Raw genomic sequence first — 13,993 nt, forward strand, 5'->3', positions numbered from 1 at the left:
ATAATTTGGGATGACCTTAGTTGTGGTATCCTACTGGCAGAAAGGACTGGCCACCTGAGCACGTCCTCAAGCTCCCACATGGGGAAGATGTAATTTTGCCTTCTTTCTCTGATCTTGTTCCAGAAGCGGTAAAATTAGCCTACGTTGTCAACTGGGCTTTAGCGCAGGCACCTGCACTATATCACGATCATATGGGTTGGGACAAGGATTCTTCTTGTCATGTAATACCTACACTGCAACCGCAGCCACAATATTATGTTAAACATGAAGCTAAAGCTCCAGTGAGGGAGATCCTCACTCAGATTGAAAACCAGGGTATAATTGCACCCTTTGTCTCTGCAATGAATAATCCATTATTCCATGTTGTAAAATCAGACCATTTGTACAGAATAGTCTTAGATTACAGACACTTAAACAGTCATACTCACACTTATGCAATACAAAATTCCCACAGCACCGCACTAATTAACAACTGAGTGCATAAAAAATACAAAACAACATTGGGAATCTCCAATGGTTTCTTCTGCCAGAATTTAGCACACGAAAGTCGGGACCTGAGTGCATTCTCATTTGGCTCACAAAAGCGCTTCTGTTGTTTGCCTCAAGGCTATAAGAACAGCCCTGGGCTGTTCTCAGCCCACATAACAACAATATTGCATGACATTGACCCCGAGGCGTTGTCTTATGTGGATGACATTTATCTCACAGATGACGACCTCAACATTCAATTTGCCAGGGTCGATCTGATTGTTTTAGGATTTGCAGCCCTTGGCTACAAAATTAATTTCAGAAACACTAAAATAGCCTTTCTTAGCGCTCTGTTCCTGGGATATGAGCTATCAAATGAGGGCAAAAGCCTGGCCTGCACATTTTAGAGAAATGTGCTCAACTTCAAACACCAAATACACTCAAGAAGTTACAGTCATACTAGGTTTCTTTAATTTTGGCCGACTTTACAATCCATGATTACGCACAACATATTAAGCCACTCTATGACTTAATACGCTCTGATTTTTCTAAGAAACACTGGACAACAGGACATACACGCATCGTTAGAGGGTTGCAACAGGACACGCTAGAAGCAAAACACTTGCACACACACATGATAGCAAAACAAATTTGGTCATCAGAATAATTCCTGGTGCCATTGGGTTTACCTGTGACACCTTTAAAGAAAGGGATACTATACCCATAGCATATAAATCACACTTATACTCATATGCAGAATAACATTTTGCACCCACAGAAAAAATTCTAAGAGCAGTACAAAGTACAAAGAGAGTGTACATGCCCAAGGGAAACACCTAATTGTTGTTACCCCGGTGCCAGCCTTAGAGGATGTCACCAAAGCTAGTGTTCCCAACACTAAAGCATTACATTCACTTTAGATTCAGCGGCAACGTCCCTGACTGCCACGGATGTTGATTACATCTTTTATCCAAACCTTCAGACACCAGAATTTCTTTAATATGAACAGGAGTACCCCGCACCTCTAGACATCTTGCCACTTGACAGAAATCACACTGTCATTTACACTGATGGTTTGGCACAACCAGCCGTAGGTACTAAACATCAATACTCAGCCGTCTGCGCAGCCATAAGCAGAGTGATGAAGGATGGTGTATTCCAGCCTCACAATATCTACACGCAGGCCCTCGGTGACTGCACAACCAAGCTGGCTGAACTCAAAGCCCTTATACTAGCACTAGAACACAGAGAGCCAGGACTACTCATACTACTGCATCCAGTCCTACCATGATTATCTTAATCATTTGAAGATGAACAGGTTTAGAGATTTAGAAGTGAGCACCATAAAATACAGATTCCTGTGGGGGAGTGTGGCTGTTCTTAAGGATAAGCTTCCCTGTGTCCATGTAGTACATACCTTACACCACCAACGTGTAGGAGTAAACGTTATTGGCAACACCGTGGCTGATGAAGCATCCAAATCTGCAGTGGCTACGGCTTCTGTGTCTGCAGTGACTCTTTCTCAGACAAGATTGGATAATGAACTTTTGGCTGCCATGAAAGCCTCGGCTGAAGGCAAGTCACTCCCAAAAGCATACCCTACAAAATACTCAGACCACATGAGCGCACAGAATGTTGCCTATGCAACAATTCCTGGGGTTGGAGACTGAGCAAACCCCAGCAAAAGCCAGAGATTAGATCTCATCAGAGCAGCGCATGAGGGTGTCACATCTGCTCATGTTGGTATCTCGGCCACAATAACATTCTCACAGAGACACTTCTGGTGGCCAGGTCTATACAAACAGACAAAGCAATACATACTTTGTTGTGACATTTGCCAGCAAATTAATGGCTCAAACATCAAATACCCTCCCCAGACGAACCTCTTAGTGTCCAATAGGCCACTACAATGTGTGTACCTGGACCATTGTTGTACCTTCAACCTGACAGTGCAAACAAATACATCCTTATCGCTGTAGATTCTTATTCTAGATTCCTGTGGTGAGGCCACAGCAGTCAGCTGCTGTTCAAACTGTTATAAAAGACTTGCTGATCTTTATCAATTTATATGCGGTTGCAGCATTCCACTCGGACCAGGGTCCTGCCTTTGCCTCAAAAACATTCAAGGACGCCATGGGGACAATGGGTGTTGAACTCCATCATTCCTCACTACACTATCCCAAGGGAAATTTGGTTGTGGATAGGAGGATCTAAAGCAGTTGTTAACAGCTAGATTATTAGGTTCAGGCCGCAGTTGACTTCATCATGCATATGGGGTCCAACAAGAGCACTAAATAATCTGCAAAGACGGTCCTTGGGGGGACGCACTCCTTATGAGGTTCTCTTTGGGATACTTATGTATGTCCCAGATCTTGATGGCCCTGGTTTGGTGGCAGAAGACACAACATTTGAAATAAATGAACATCTCACTGTCCTACAGGAGCTTCAGCAATTTTGTGATGTTAACTCATACGCAAGTGCTGCCACCTTAGAAATAAGGGATTTACCAACACCTTCTACTGGCTGGATTCCTAAAGTTGGGGATCTGGTTCGTGAAAAGATCGCTGTGAAGAATAATTTTTGGCCCGTCCTACAGAGCACCGGTCCCAGTCCTGGGAATACAAGGTACCAGAACTGTCATCCTACCACCGTTGCCAGGCTCCAAAGCTAACAGATTTATTTCCATTGATGACATCAAACTTCACCATGTTGTCGACCCTGCCAAGTAGATCAGGAGATTCCTTGGGTAGTTCCCAGTACCCTCTCACTACTCAACAGGAAATACCTCTTCACTGAAGAAACAGCACTTCTGACTACACAAGCATGTCCATCGATGCCACAAATACCTCCTCGACCATGGTGAGAGCAGAAAATGAGCTTTTTCTGATTCCTGTTACTACTTCAACGACATCACCTGTCCAAAATGTGGCTGTTTTCTATTCCAACACAACAGAAACTGATGGCATTGTCTACTAAGAACCTTCATGTGAAGTCGATCCATCCCCCAGTAATGCACCAGCCCCCGTGTTTGCAGAGACTGCTTCTGGTTACTTCATTGACATTGATGATTTTCCCTCAACTTCGTCCACTCCTGCAATTGAAACTGTTTCAAGGACAGATAAGCTGTACATATGGCTTAAAAATAACTATTAAATTCATCCATTCAATTATCTATGGGTATTCTTAACATTGTTTGCATTCTTCCCATGGATTGGTTTTGTCACTGTTTTCTTCTTGCTTATAAATGATCATTACCTTCCTGAATGCTCCTATGTTGAGCCTGTGGATGAAGTCTTTTGAGTCCATGCGTAAAGGCTGCCACAAATCACCTTTTACTGTTTAGGTTTCTCGTGAGGTACTCCTAGTGAGACGGAAGTGTTTTGGACGGCAGTTGTGACTTGTTGTAGAATTTACCTTGTCACCTACAAACATAAGTACTGTCCTCCTTAAACCAGCAGTCTTGACTAGAGCAAGAGTCAAACTACGACACAGCCAACCACCACTGTGCACATCTGTATGCCATACGTATAGGTTAGCTGCAAGTCCTCACTGCAGAACAGTCCATGCGGACAACCCCCACCGAGCACAGCCAAAGGCCATGCACGGCATTGGTTGGATTAACGTATAGTAATTAAAATGACTTTACATTTTTTTTTAAACATAGAAATTCACTGAAAAAAGGTTACAAGTATGTTGCATTTTGGAAATAGACTTAAAAAAGCCAGGGAAATTCACAAAAATAAATCATAGGTTACAGGGACGTTATAGTTATGCTCTCAATTTACTCACAAAAAACATCGAAATTCAAGCATTAAAGTTAACTCAAGTAACTATAACATGTGCCCTAAGGTAAATAGAACTTGCAACCTAACCATGCACCGCTAATTACCCCACATATCACATTACTCATGAAGTCTTTGATAACTTCATTGATAATATCAATGTAGCAATTGCGATAAAATTATTGAGAATAAAACAGCATGCCAGGGGCACAAGTTATCGTTTCTTGAGCTAAACATAACTATAACAGATGAATATTTATGGTTTTGTGCAAGCAGGTTCAGATCCTAACTATAAGGTCCATGTAACCTTTGGTATTTTAAGTGTATATACATATATATATATATATATATACATATATATATATATATATATATATGTGCGTATATATATATATATATATATAAATATGTGCGTATATATATATACATCCACACACACACACACACACACACATATATATATATGTATGTATATTTATATATATACTGGCGTTTTTAGGACCATGTTTCCATAAAAAAGCATTTATCGACTTGCCTTTCTCTTTGGCATCATTTGACAAATCTTCACAAGTTTTCCAAAAATGTATGCCATTGATTCTTGTTGTGCATGGAACGTTTCGGGTGATCCATCAAGCGGGGGCTTAAGAAAAGGGGGGTAAAAAACATGTGTTTCCCAAGTTGATTCCGATAGGAGTTTTGAACATGACTACCGCCTGAAATGCTGGCCAGAATTGCCCCCAATATGGCAGAAAGCTAGGTTTTTGTGCTGCAGATTATGCTTTTCGTTATTTGGTGTAAATCTGTTCAGTAATTTTTAAGATATTAAAGAGAAAACAAATTTGTTCATCTAGGGCCATGGATCATTTATGACTATTTTGCAACGATTGCAATGCATTTCAGCCAGCAAATCACAGGCTGTGACTGGCTTGCCGAAATATGACCAGAAAGTTGTGGTCGCCATTTTAGGTTACAGGACATGGTCCCCATGGCTGAAAAATAAAATAAAAAGTGCCATAAGTGGTCAATTTGTAGGTATCAGGACTCCAAGGGTATGATATGGGGGTCTTTGAGGGTGAAATTATGTCCTTAAAATGATTTGCTTCAATGACATGAGATATTCGTGAATATGCTGTGATGTTCAGCACAATCCCTATGTAATGTTGTGACAAATTCACTCACAGTAGTAATCAGACACTCATGCAGCTGCTGACAGAGCCACTCAAACACTCACACACCCACTAACAGACCGACACAGACATTTGTATACCCACTCACACACCCACTCAGACCCTTACACATCCACTCAAAGGCCCACTCAGAGTCTGACACATGCACTCACACACCCAGTCAGACACTCATGCACCCATTCACAGACCCACTCAGACCCTCATGCACATACTCACAATCCCAGTCACACCCTCACTTACCCACTCACAGACCAATTCAAACACTCATGCATCCACTCACACACCTACTGTGACACTCATGCACCCACTCACAGAACAACTCAGACCTTGATGCACCCACTTACAGACCCACTCAGACACTGAACAGCTACTCACAGATCCACTCAGACACTGATGCACCCATTCACAGACCCACTCAGACATCACACATCCACTCACAGAACCACTCAGAATCTCATGTACTTATTCTCACACCCAAAGACACCATCTCACACTTATTCTCACTCCCAGAGAGACAGACCCTTTAGCCACTTGTGGCTCAGGGGTAGGTGGTTTTTGGGGTATTGTCGCAGGGTGTGACTTCAAGCCAGGACCTGTGGCCAATCCCTACCAAGCACAGCCAAAGGCCTTGCAGAGCAGTGGTCCACAGATTGTGCTTATTGTAATTTGGTGTAAATTCAGCGGAGTCCCAGAAAAAAAGATTTGAAAAAAGAAAAGGGGACAGGTTAGGGACCCCCAAGGCAACAAAGCACTTTAATTTTATTTGTTTTTTTCTTTTAAACCAAGCATGTTCACCCATGCTTGTTCTACTAAAACCCCTGAGTGGTCCCGGGACCTTATGAAAAATAAAGGAGAGGGGCGCATGGGGCCCCCTCCTAGGGCATTCCAGACCCCCCAATCCCCAAGGACATTTTTGGGAGGAGGCCATGCCTCCCCCAGGCCGATCTGGACCCTAGGGACCCCATCCCCTGGGGCCCAGCCATCTGTCCTTGATGCTCCACAGGGCATCCAGTTTGCAATGGGACTGCAGGGGAGCTTCGAGGTCCCCGGCCAGCATTGCTGTCATAAACACAGAGCTGCTAAACATGCAGTGTCTTGTCTGTGAGAGCAATAGTTTCCTAATTTCTGCAGGAAGGGAAGCAGACAAAACCTCCACTCCCAGCAACCAAGAGTGGTTGTTGTGACTTGGCAGGAGATGTCAAAGCTCCAGCCAAGTCAGAGCAAACGATGTCCAGAGGGTGGGCACCACCAGGACAAAGCAGGAGCTGGCCCACTCCATTGCTTCTATTGAGCCCCTGGGATGTGGTGGTCCCCCGGGGACATGGGGGTCTGCATGGCCCCATTCCATACTTAACTTAGCCCTGGGGTGGTAGTGTTTACCAGAGCTTGGAGGGGTCTGCATAGCCCCCTAAACAATATATTTATAGCCCTGGGGAAGTGGTGTTCCCCAGTGGTCTCCAAGGTTCATGGAGGCCCGCATGGCCCTCCTAAGCATTTTAGTTGTAGCCCCGGGGAGATGGTGGCCCCCAGATCCTAGGTGATACCCCTGCTTACTATTAAAATTAGCCCCGAGGAGGGGTTGGTCTCCAGGGCATTTTTAAGCCCTTGGAGGTAGGCCCTGTGTATCCCCTTCAATTTTTGTATTAAACCCTGCATGCCCCTGGGACATGGCCTACCCAGGGGAGACATTCAAAACAAGCACAGGAGCCCACACGTTTTATTTTATCATTTCTTACCACAAGTTTGTGGCAATTAAAAAAAATGCTTCATTGTCCTGCCAGGGTCCTTCGGGGGTCCGAACACCAAGGCTTGTGGAGTCAGGGTATTCCAACCCTGCCCCTTTTCTTTTTTTCCATTTTGCTGTGGGACTCGGCTGAAGCTGAGCCCCAAGATGTCTGCCAACACTTCTTGGTTGAAGTGTTGGCAGGTAATAAGAGCTCTGCATTTCCCTGCACAAGCTTGTTTTGATTTGCTAAGTCATCACAGAGGAACGGATGTCCTAGATATACAAATTTGGATTTCCTCAAATATCTCAACAGGTACTGAATGGATTGGAACGAAATAACAACAAGCACAAATCTGCAGAAGAAAATCTAGCTTTCTGCCAAATTTAGTGTAATTCTGTCCAGCGTTTCATGCTATAGTCATGTTCAAAACTCCTACAGGAATTTACATAGGAAACACACTTTTTTGCCCCCCTCCCTCTTTTTCTCAGCCCCTGCTTGATAGATCACTCGGTAATTTCCCATGGGCAACAAGAACTATCGATACACTTTAAAAAATATATATTTTGTGACGATCCATCAAACAGCGCCAAAGGTATAGAGAATTCAAAAAACACTTTTCCCATTGAAACATTATCCTAAATATAAACATCTACTGGCGATCACCAATAGGTGATATATATATCGCCAATAGATAGTTATGGTTAGGACCTAGTTTCTATAGAAAACACATTTATTGTTTTGCTAATAACTTTGGCACTGTTTATGAATTTTCACAATAAAAAAAAAAAACAAACGCGATGCTCACTGCAGTGTCTGTTTGGAAAGTTTAGGGATGATCCTTCAAGCAGGGGCCAAGAAGAAGGGGGGCCTGAAAATACCTTTTCCCTATTCATTTTTTCATTGGGATTTTGAACAGAAATGGCATCTGAACCACTGGACAGAATTACACCAAATTTGTCAGAAAGGTAGCTTTTGGTCCTAAAAGCACCCTTTTCTGTGATGTCTTGTAATTTCTTTCAGTAGTTTTTGAGCAATTAAAGAAAAAACAAACGTTTATATATATAAAAAGAGGAGAATTGTCCTGACAAGCGTGTTGTGGCGCACTTATTTCACCGGTGGTGCTGATTAGAGGCAGGAGATCCGTATTTCAAAAGAAGGGGATTTCTCTTTCACTTTGTCAAAGAGGGGACAATTCAAACTTCATACATAGAAAAATAACAGCCACGAATTCTATACTACATGCTAATAGTTTTCACCCACCACGAACGAAGTGGAATATCCCTTATGGTGAATTCTTACGAATAAAGAAAATATGTTCAGAACCAAAAGAGTGTGAGGAGCACTTAAAATTATCGGAGGAGAGATTCCTGGCAAGACAATACCCGAACAAATGTTTAGCTGTAGCGAAGAAACGTTTGAAACAATCATCAAGAGAACAACTAATGCATGGTGGTAACCAAGTTACTAAACATTCCAAACAACAGCAGTTGAGGTTTATAACTACATACTCTCAGAGTGCCACACAAGTTCGAAAAAATTTGGAGAGTCACTGGGCAATTTTACTTATGGACCCAACAGTGGGAGAAATTATGGGACAATACCCACAAATAACTTTTAGAAGAACAGCAAATCTTAGGGACAAATTAACACACAGTCATTTCCAAATAAGAAAAACAAACTGGTTACAGAAACCTGTTTTTTGGAAATGCAGTAGCTGTAAGGCATGTAAAATTGGTGTGAACAAGAAAGAGTACTCTACAAATACTGGCATGGAAAGAGTGATACGCAAACATTTGAATTGTAAAAGTCGTTTCACAGTATATGTGATTGAGTGCCCTTGTGGGCTGAAATATATTGGCAGTACTACATGTGAAACTAAAAAGCGAATTTTAGAACACATTCGAGCAACTATCAATACAGATAGGAGCTATGCAACGGCGAGACACGTGGAACAAAAACATAATAGCAAGTGGAAACTCATGACATTTTATGCAATTGATCAGGTACCAAAACTGGAGCGTGGTGGTGATAGAGAAAAGAAATTACACCAGCTGGAATCCAGATATATACTGGATATCTGATCTCTCACTCTGTTAGGTTTAAACCAGGATGAAGAGTTATTTGTACACCTATAAGGGTTAAAAAGCCTGCCATTTATCTAACTGAATTTAATCATTTTTAAGATGCTTCTCCTTGGGGGGTTTGTTTTGGCCTATATGTTAGTAAAGAGAAAAGAGAAGAAAATATTTTTCCATTTTTTATTTCTGAGGGAAGAATTATAGGCTTTTGCTTCACCCTTCACTTTCCCTTCACTTTCCCACCCGTCATACTCTCCTCCTCTCCCTCTCCCCCTCCCTCCATCCCCCTGTTTCTTTCTCACCTCCTCTCTCTGTCTTTCTTAGTTATTATTATGATGGACATATATATATTTTTGGTGCCAAAAATAGAAGTTTATTGCAGTAATAACATCAAAATATACTGACATCAGAGGTGTAGGATTAAGTGTGGGCCATTGTTAAAATAGATTTTTGGGGATTGTGCTATTATAGGCAAGAAATGAATATGATCCTTATTCTATTAATTAAAAATTAATGAGGCTCCATGCAGTATGTTAAAACACCTCTAGAACTGCTCTAATATTGTTTTTCAATCAATTCAAGAAACAAAATTTAAAATAATACATGTTAAAATAATTTAATTTATTTGAGGAGATGTTATAAACTACATCTACCAGAAGACATAGCAAATGGGAAATTTAGGAGACAAACATCTCGGATTTTTGTAACAATATTATTGTTGGTTGAAGAACATTAGTAAAAAAAGTTTTAGTTTTTTCTTGCTATGGTGTATATATTTTGTGATGTTAAGGAGCATTTTTAGATTTTTTGATGTTTGGGTGCAATTTTAGTAGTATTCTTTCTGTTGAGTCTAGGTAGTTTATTTAAAGCGCTAAATGAGTACACAGGAAACACCTGTGAACAAGGTCCGGTGTGACCGAAAATGTCAGGGGATTCCTGTCTTGTTTGTTTGTAATCCCACAAATGGAATAAAAGTTTAATTATTAATTGCACAACGACGGAGTGCGGTTCTTTTCTCTTGACAAAGTGAAAGAGAAATCCCCTTCTTTTAAAATATATATATATATATATATATATATATATATATATATATATATATATATATATATATGTATAGGGACGCAAAGGCTCTGCAACCCCTCCAATCTTGTGCTGAAATCTGGTTGGCTGACACACTTCAACAAGGAAGTGTTGGCAGCCAACTTGGGACTCGCATTCAGCTGAGTCACAGAAAAAAATATTCAAAAAAAGGGTACAGGATTGGGACACCCTGACCCCTTAGCTCTGGAGATGGGGTCCCAGAGGGACCTCCCAGAGCAAAAACGTTTAAATTGTTGGTGGAAGTTATGGCAGATCCGCCTAAAATCATTTTTTAAAAAACAAGCGTGGGCTCCTGCCTTTGTTCAGTAAAGCCCCTGGCTGGGCCAGATCCTAGGGTCAATTAAATTTTTGATGTGGGGGCCCACCAGGCCCCCCATATTCTAGAGGCTGCTACCTCTCCTGGGCTGTGATCTAAGTAAGTTCAGGGGGCCAGCCACCCCACATAGCCCCGGGTATGCCACCTCTCTGGAGCTGTGATCTGAGTAAATGAGGGTGGGCTGCCTGCTCCCCCTCAGCCCTGTGGACTGCCACCACCCCTGGGCTCTGATCTAAGCTCAAATGCAGGACGGCCACCCGGCCCCCTGCAGCCCTGGGAACTGTACCCTTCCTTGGGCTTTAATAATAATGAATGGGAACTGTGCAGCCCCCCACAGCCCCGGGGACCACCACCTCCCAAGGGCTATATAGGTTGGGGTGGCACATGGCCCCCCTCAAGGAGCAATAAATGGCCCTGGGGACCGCCACTTCCCCTGGACCTGCTCCTGCTATGTTCTGGAATACCCACCCCTGGGAGATAGCTGTTTGCTCTGACTTGGCAGGAGCTTTGACTGTTTTCGCCAAGCCACAGCAAACATTCTACTCGCAGCAAGTGAGAGCTGTCAAACACAACTCATTTGTTGGAAGTGGAGGTTTCCTCTGTTGTTGTGCTTGCAAAGATGCAAGCACCACAGGGGAATCAACAATAGAGAGGGAGCTGCATTCTTAGCAGCTCCCTCTCTGTGACAGCAATGCTGGCTCCCGTAGGAGGTGGGGAGTCAGCTGGGACCACAAGGACCTTCAGGGTCCCCCTGCAGTCCGCAACAATTTTGATTGGATGCCATGGAGGTCACCCAGATGACATGGCCGGGCCATGGGGGATGGGGACCCTGGGGCAGAGAATAGCCTAGGAAGAGGGGGCCAGCCCCACTCCCCCCCCCAATTTTTTTTTGCCTGGGCCCTGGGTGATGGGGGTTCCATGGAGCATGGCCCTCTAAAATTTAGAAAGTTGAGCCCCAGGGAAGGGGTCCCCAGGGCCGATATTGGCCTGGGGAGGGGGCCACATAGCCCCCTCTCTGAAAAAATAAATATATTGACTCAAGGCCCCAGGGGATGCGGTCCATGGGGTCAAAATCTGCCAAGGTATTGTGGTCACGTGCCCCCCTCCACTCCAACAAAATGCTTAACAAGGCTGGATCTGGGAAGATGGGATCCCTAGGGCTGAGATTGGCCAGGGGAGGGGAAGCCCCATGGATCTGTGGCCAACTCCTGCTGCAGATGGCCAAAAGCTGTAAGCAGCATGGAGGTTGAGTGGTTAGGGGTTTTGCTGCAGGGGCTGGCCGCAAGCTAGGCCCTGCAGCCAACCCCACCGTGCACGGCTGAAGGCAGCAAGGTTAGGTTGGGTGGTTATAAGGGGTTGACTGCTGGGCCTGGCCACAGGCTAGGCCCTGCAGCCAACTGCCACCATGTACATCTGAAGGCCGTGTGCAGTAGTGGTTAAAGTGTAGTTATGAAAATTACTTTATGTTAAAAAAACATTGAAATGCACTGAAGAAAGCATAGGTTACAGGAACATTATAGTTAGGAAATAGAATTAAAAAATACCTAGAAATTCAGTTAGAAAACTAAAGGTTCTAGCGACGTTATAGTTAGGCTCACATTTTAAAAGCTATATAAATTCACCTTTTAAAGTTAGAGTTATCTTACATACCTGTAACTGCTGCCCTAAGGTAACTAAAATTTGCTCCCTTGCCCTCCTGTTCTTCCATCGTTGGCAAGCAGCATGCAGAGTCTGAAATACATCAAAATTCCAGCGCATCAGCAACCCAGACAACATACTCAAAGCACTTTGAAAGCTCAACTATGTCATGGAGATGTTCAAACTGCAGTTAGGCACAGCAAGAAGACGACCACCACCAACCACCTCCTCCACTGCCACAGAGGCAGTGCAGGAGAAGGGAAGAGGATATAATGCCTAAAGACTACAGGGTGGAGGAGGTTATCAACTATTACAGGCTCGGGAAAGAAGTCCATCAACCAGGTTCTAAACCAGACAACATCACAGAGGTGCACCAATATACCTCCATAGGTCAAGCTGATGGCAGTCCTCCACATGCTGCCATCTGGGTCATTCCAGACCACCACAGCTAGAGTGGCAGGAATATCACAACCATCCTTTTTGGCATTCCTGCTCTCTGTCCTAGATGGCATCATAAACTTGACACCCCAGTACATCATGTTCCCATACTCAGCAGCAACAACTGGACATCAAGCTAGGCTTCTATGCCATTGCTGGTGTCCGACATGTCTTAGGGGCAATTAATAGTGCCCATGTGCAACTGGTGCCTTCTGCTGCTACGTTCTACCTGTACTGCAATAGGAAGCGCACATGTTCTACCAACATACAGGAAATAGTGGACCATCATAAGATGTTCGTCAATGTACTGGCAAAGTACCCTGGGAGTGATTATGATATCTACATTTTCAAGCACTCCAGCATCAATGAGCACTTCCAGAATGGGAGATATGGGAAAGGCCTACTGGTTGGTAAGTACCTCTGAAGTTCATGACAGACCCCAAAACACTAAATAGTGCATGATTACATATCAACCTTTGTGTTTGGTGGATGAGACACTGCATATGTAGGAGGGGTGTGCCTCACACAAGAACATATACCATGGCACATGTGAAACACTGGCAACCCTGAAAGTCACACATGTTAAGACATGTTAAAACACTGTGTGTTACTTTCAATGGTAGGAAGATCCTAAGCAATGCAATGCTTTGAAAAATGCTGTGCTGCAACACTGTGCAAAGAAGGGCTTCCATGTCTGTGTCCATATGTGTCCAACAGCAGGTAAACTGTGAACTGTCTCAAACTAATTCCCTTCCCCAGGTCATGTGTACCATGGAAAATTAAGTTAAGTGATCATAAACACCCTTGCCACCTATGTGTGGTGCATTATGTGGCACACATGCATACACTATCAGGCCTATAAGGGTTCAAGCTGTGCATGAAGGTATCTCCTCATGCACAAAGTACATCTCACATGACATGCAGCCACACATTCAGCATGTCACCATTGTGATTGTCTTAGTGCTATACAGCCTATTGTGTGCCAGTGGAGCTTGAAAACTCGGGATTATGCTGTATAGCCTAAAATATATCCTATACTACCCCTACTTAGTGAAGGAGTGCAGTGATGATAAGTTACTAGTTGTATTGTGTTGCAAGATTCCTATATTTCTATGCCCTTGGGTCCTGCCAATATAGTGGACACAATGCACTGCCATGTATACCATGTATAGACAATGATGCCCTATATTGACAGGCACTCACTAAACCATCCATGGCAGTCGCTGCTGAACAACAGTGACCACTACTGTGAATGAAT

This window comes from Pleurodeles waltl, chromosome 8 (genome assembly GCF_031143425.1).
Source record: "Pleurodeles waltl isolate 20211129_DDA chromosome 8, aPleWal1.hap1.20221129, whole genome shotgun sequence".
In the NCBI taxonomy this organism is placed as follows: Eukaryota; Metazoa; Chordata; class Amphibia; order Caudata; family Salamandridae; genus Pleurodeles; species Pleurodeles waltl.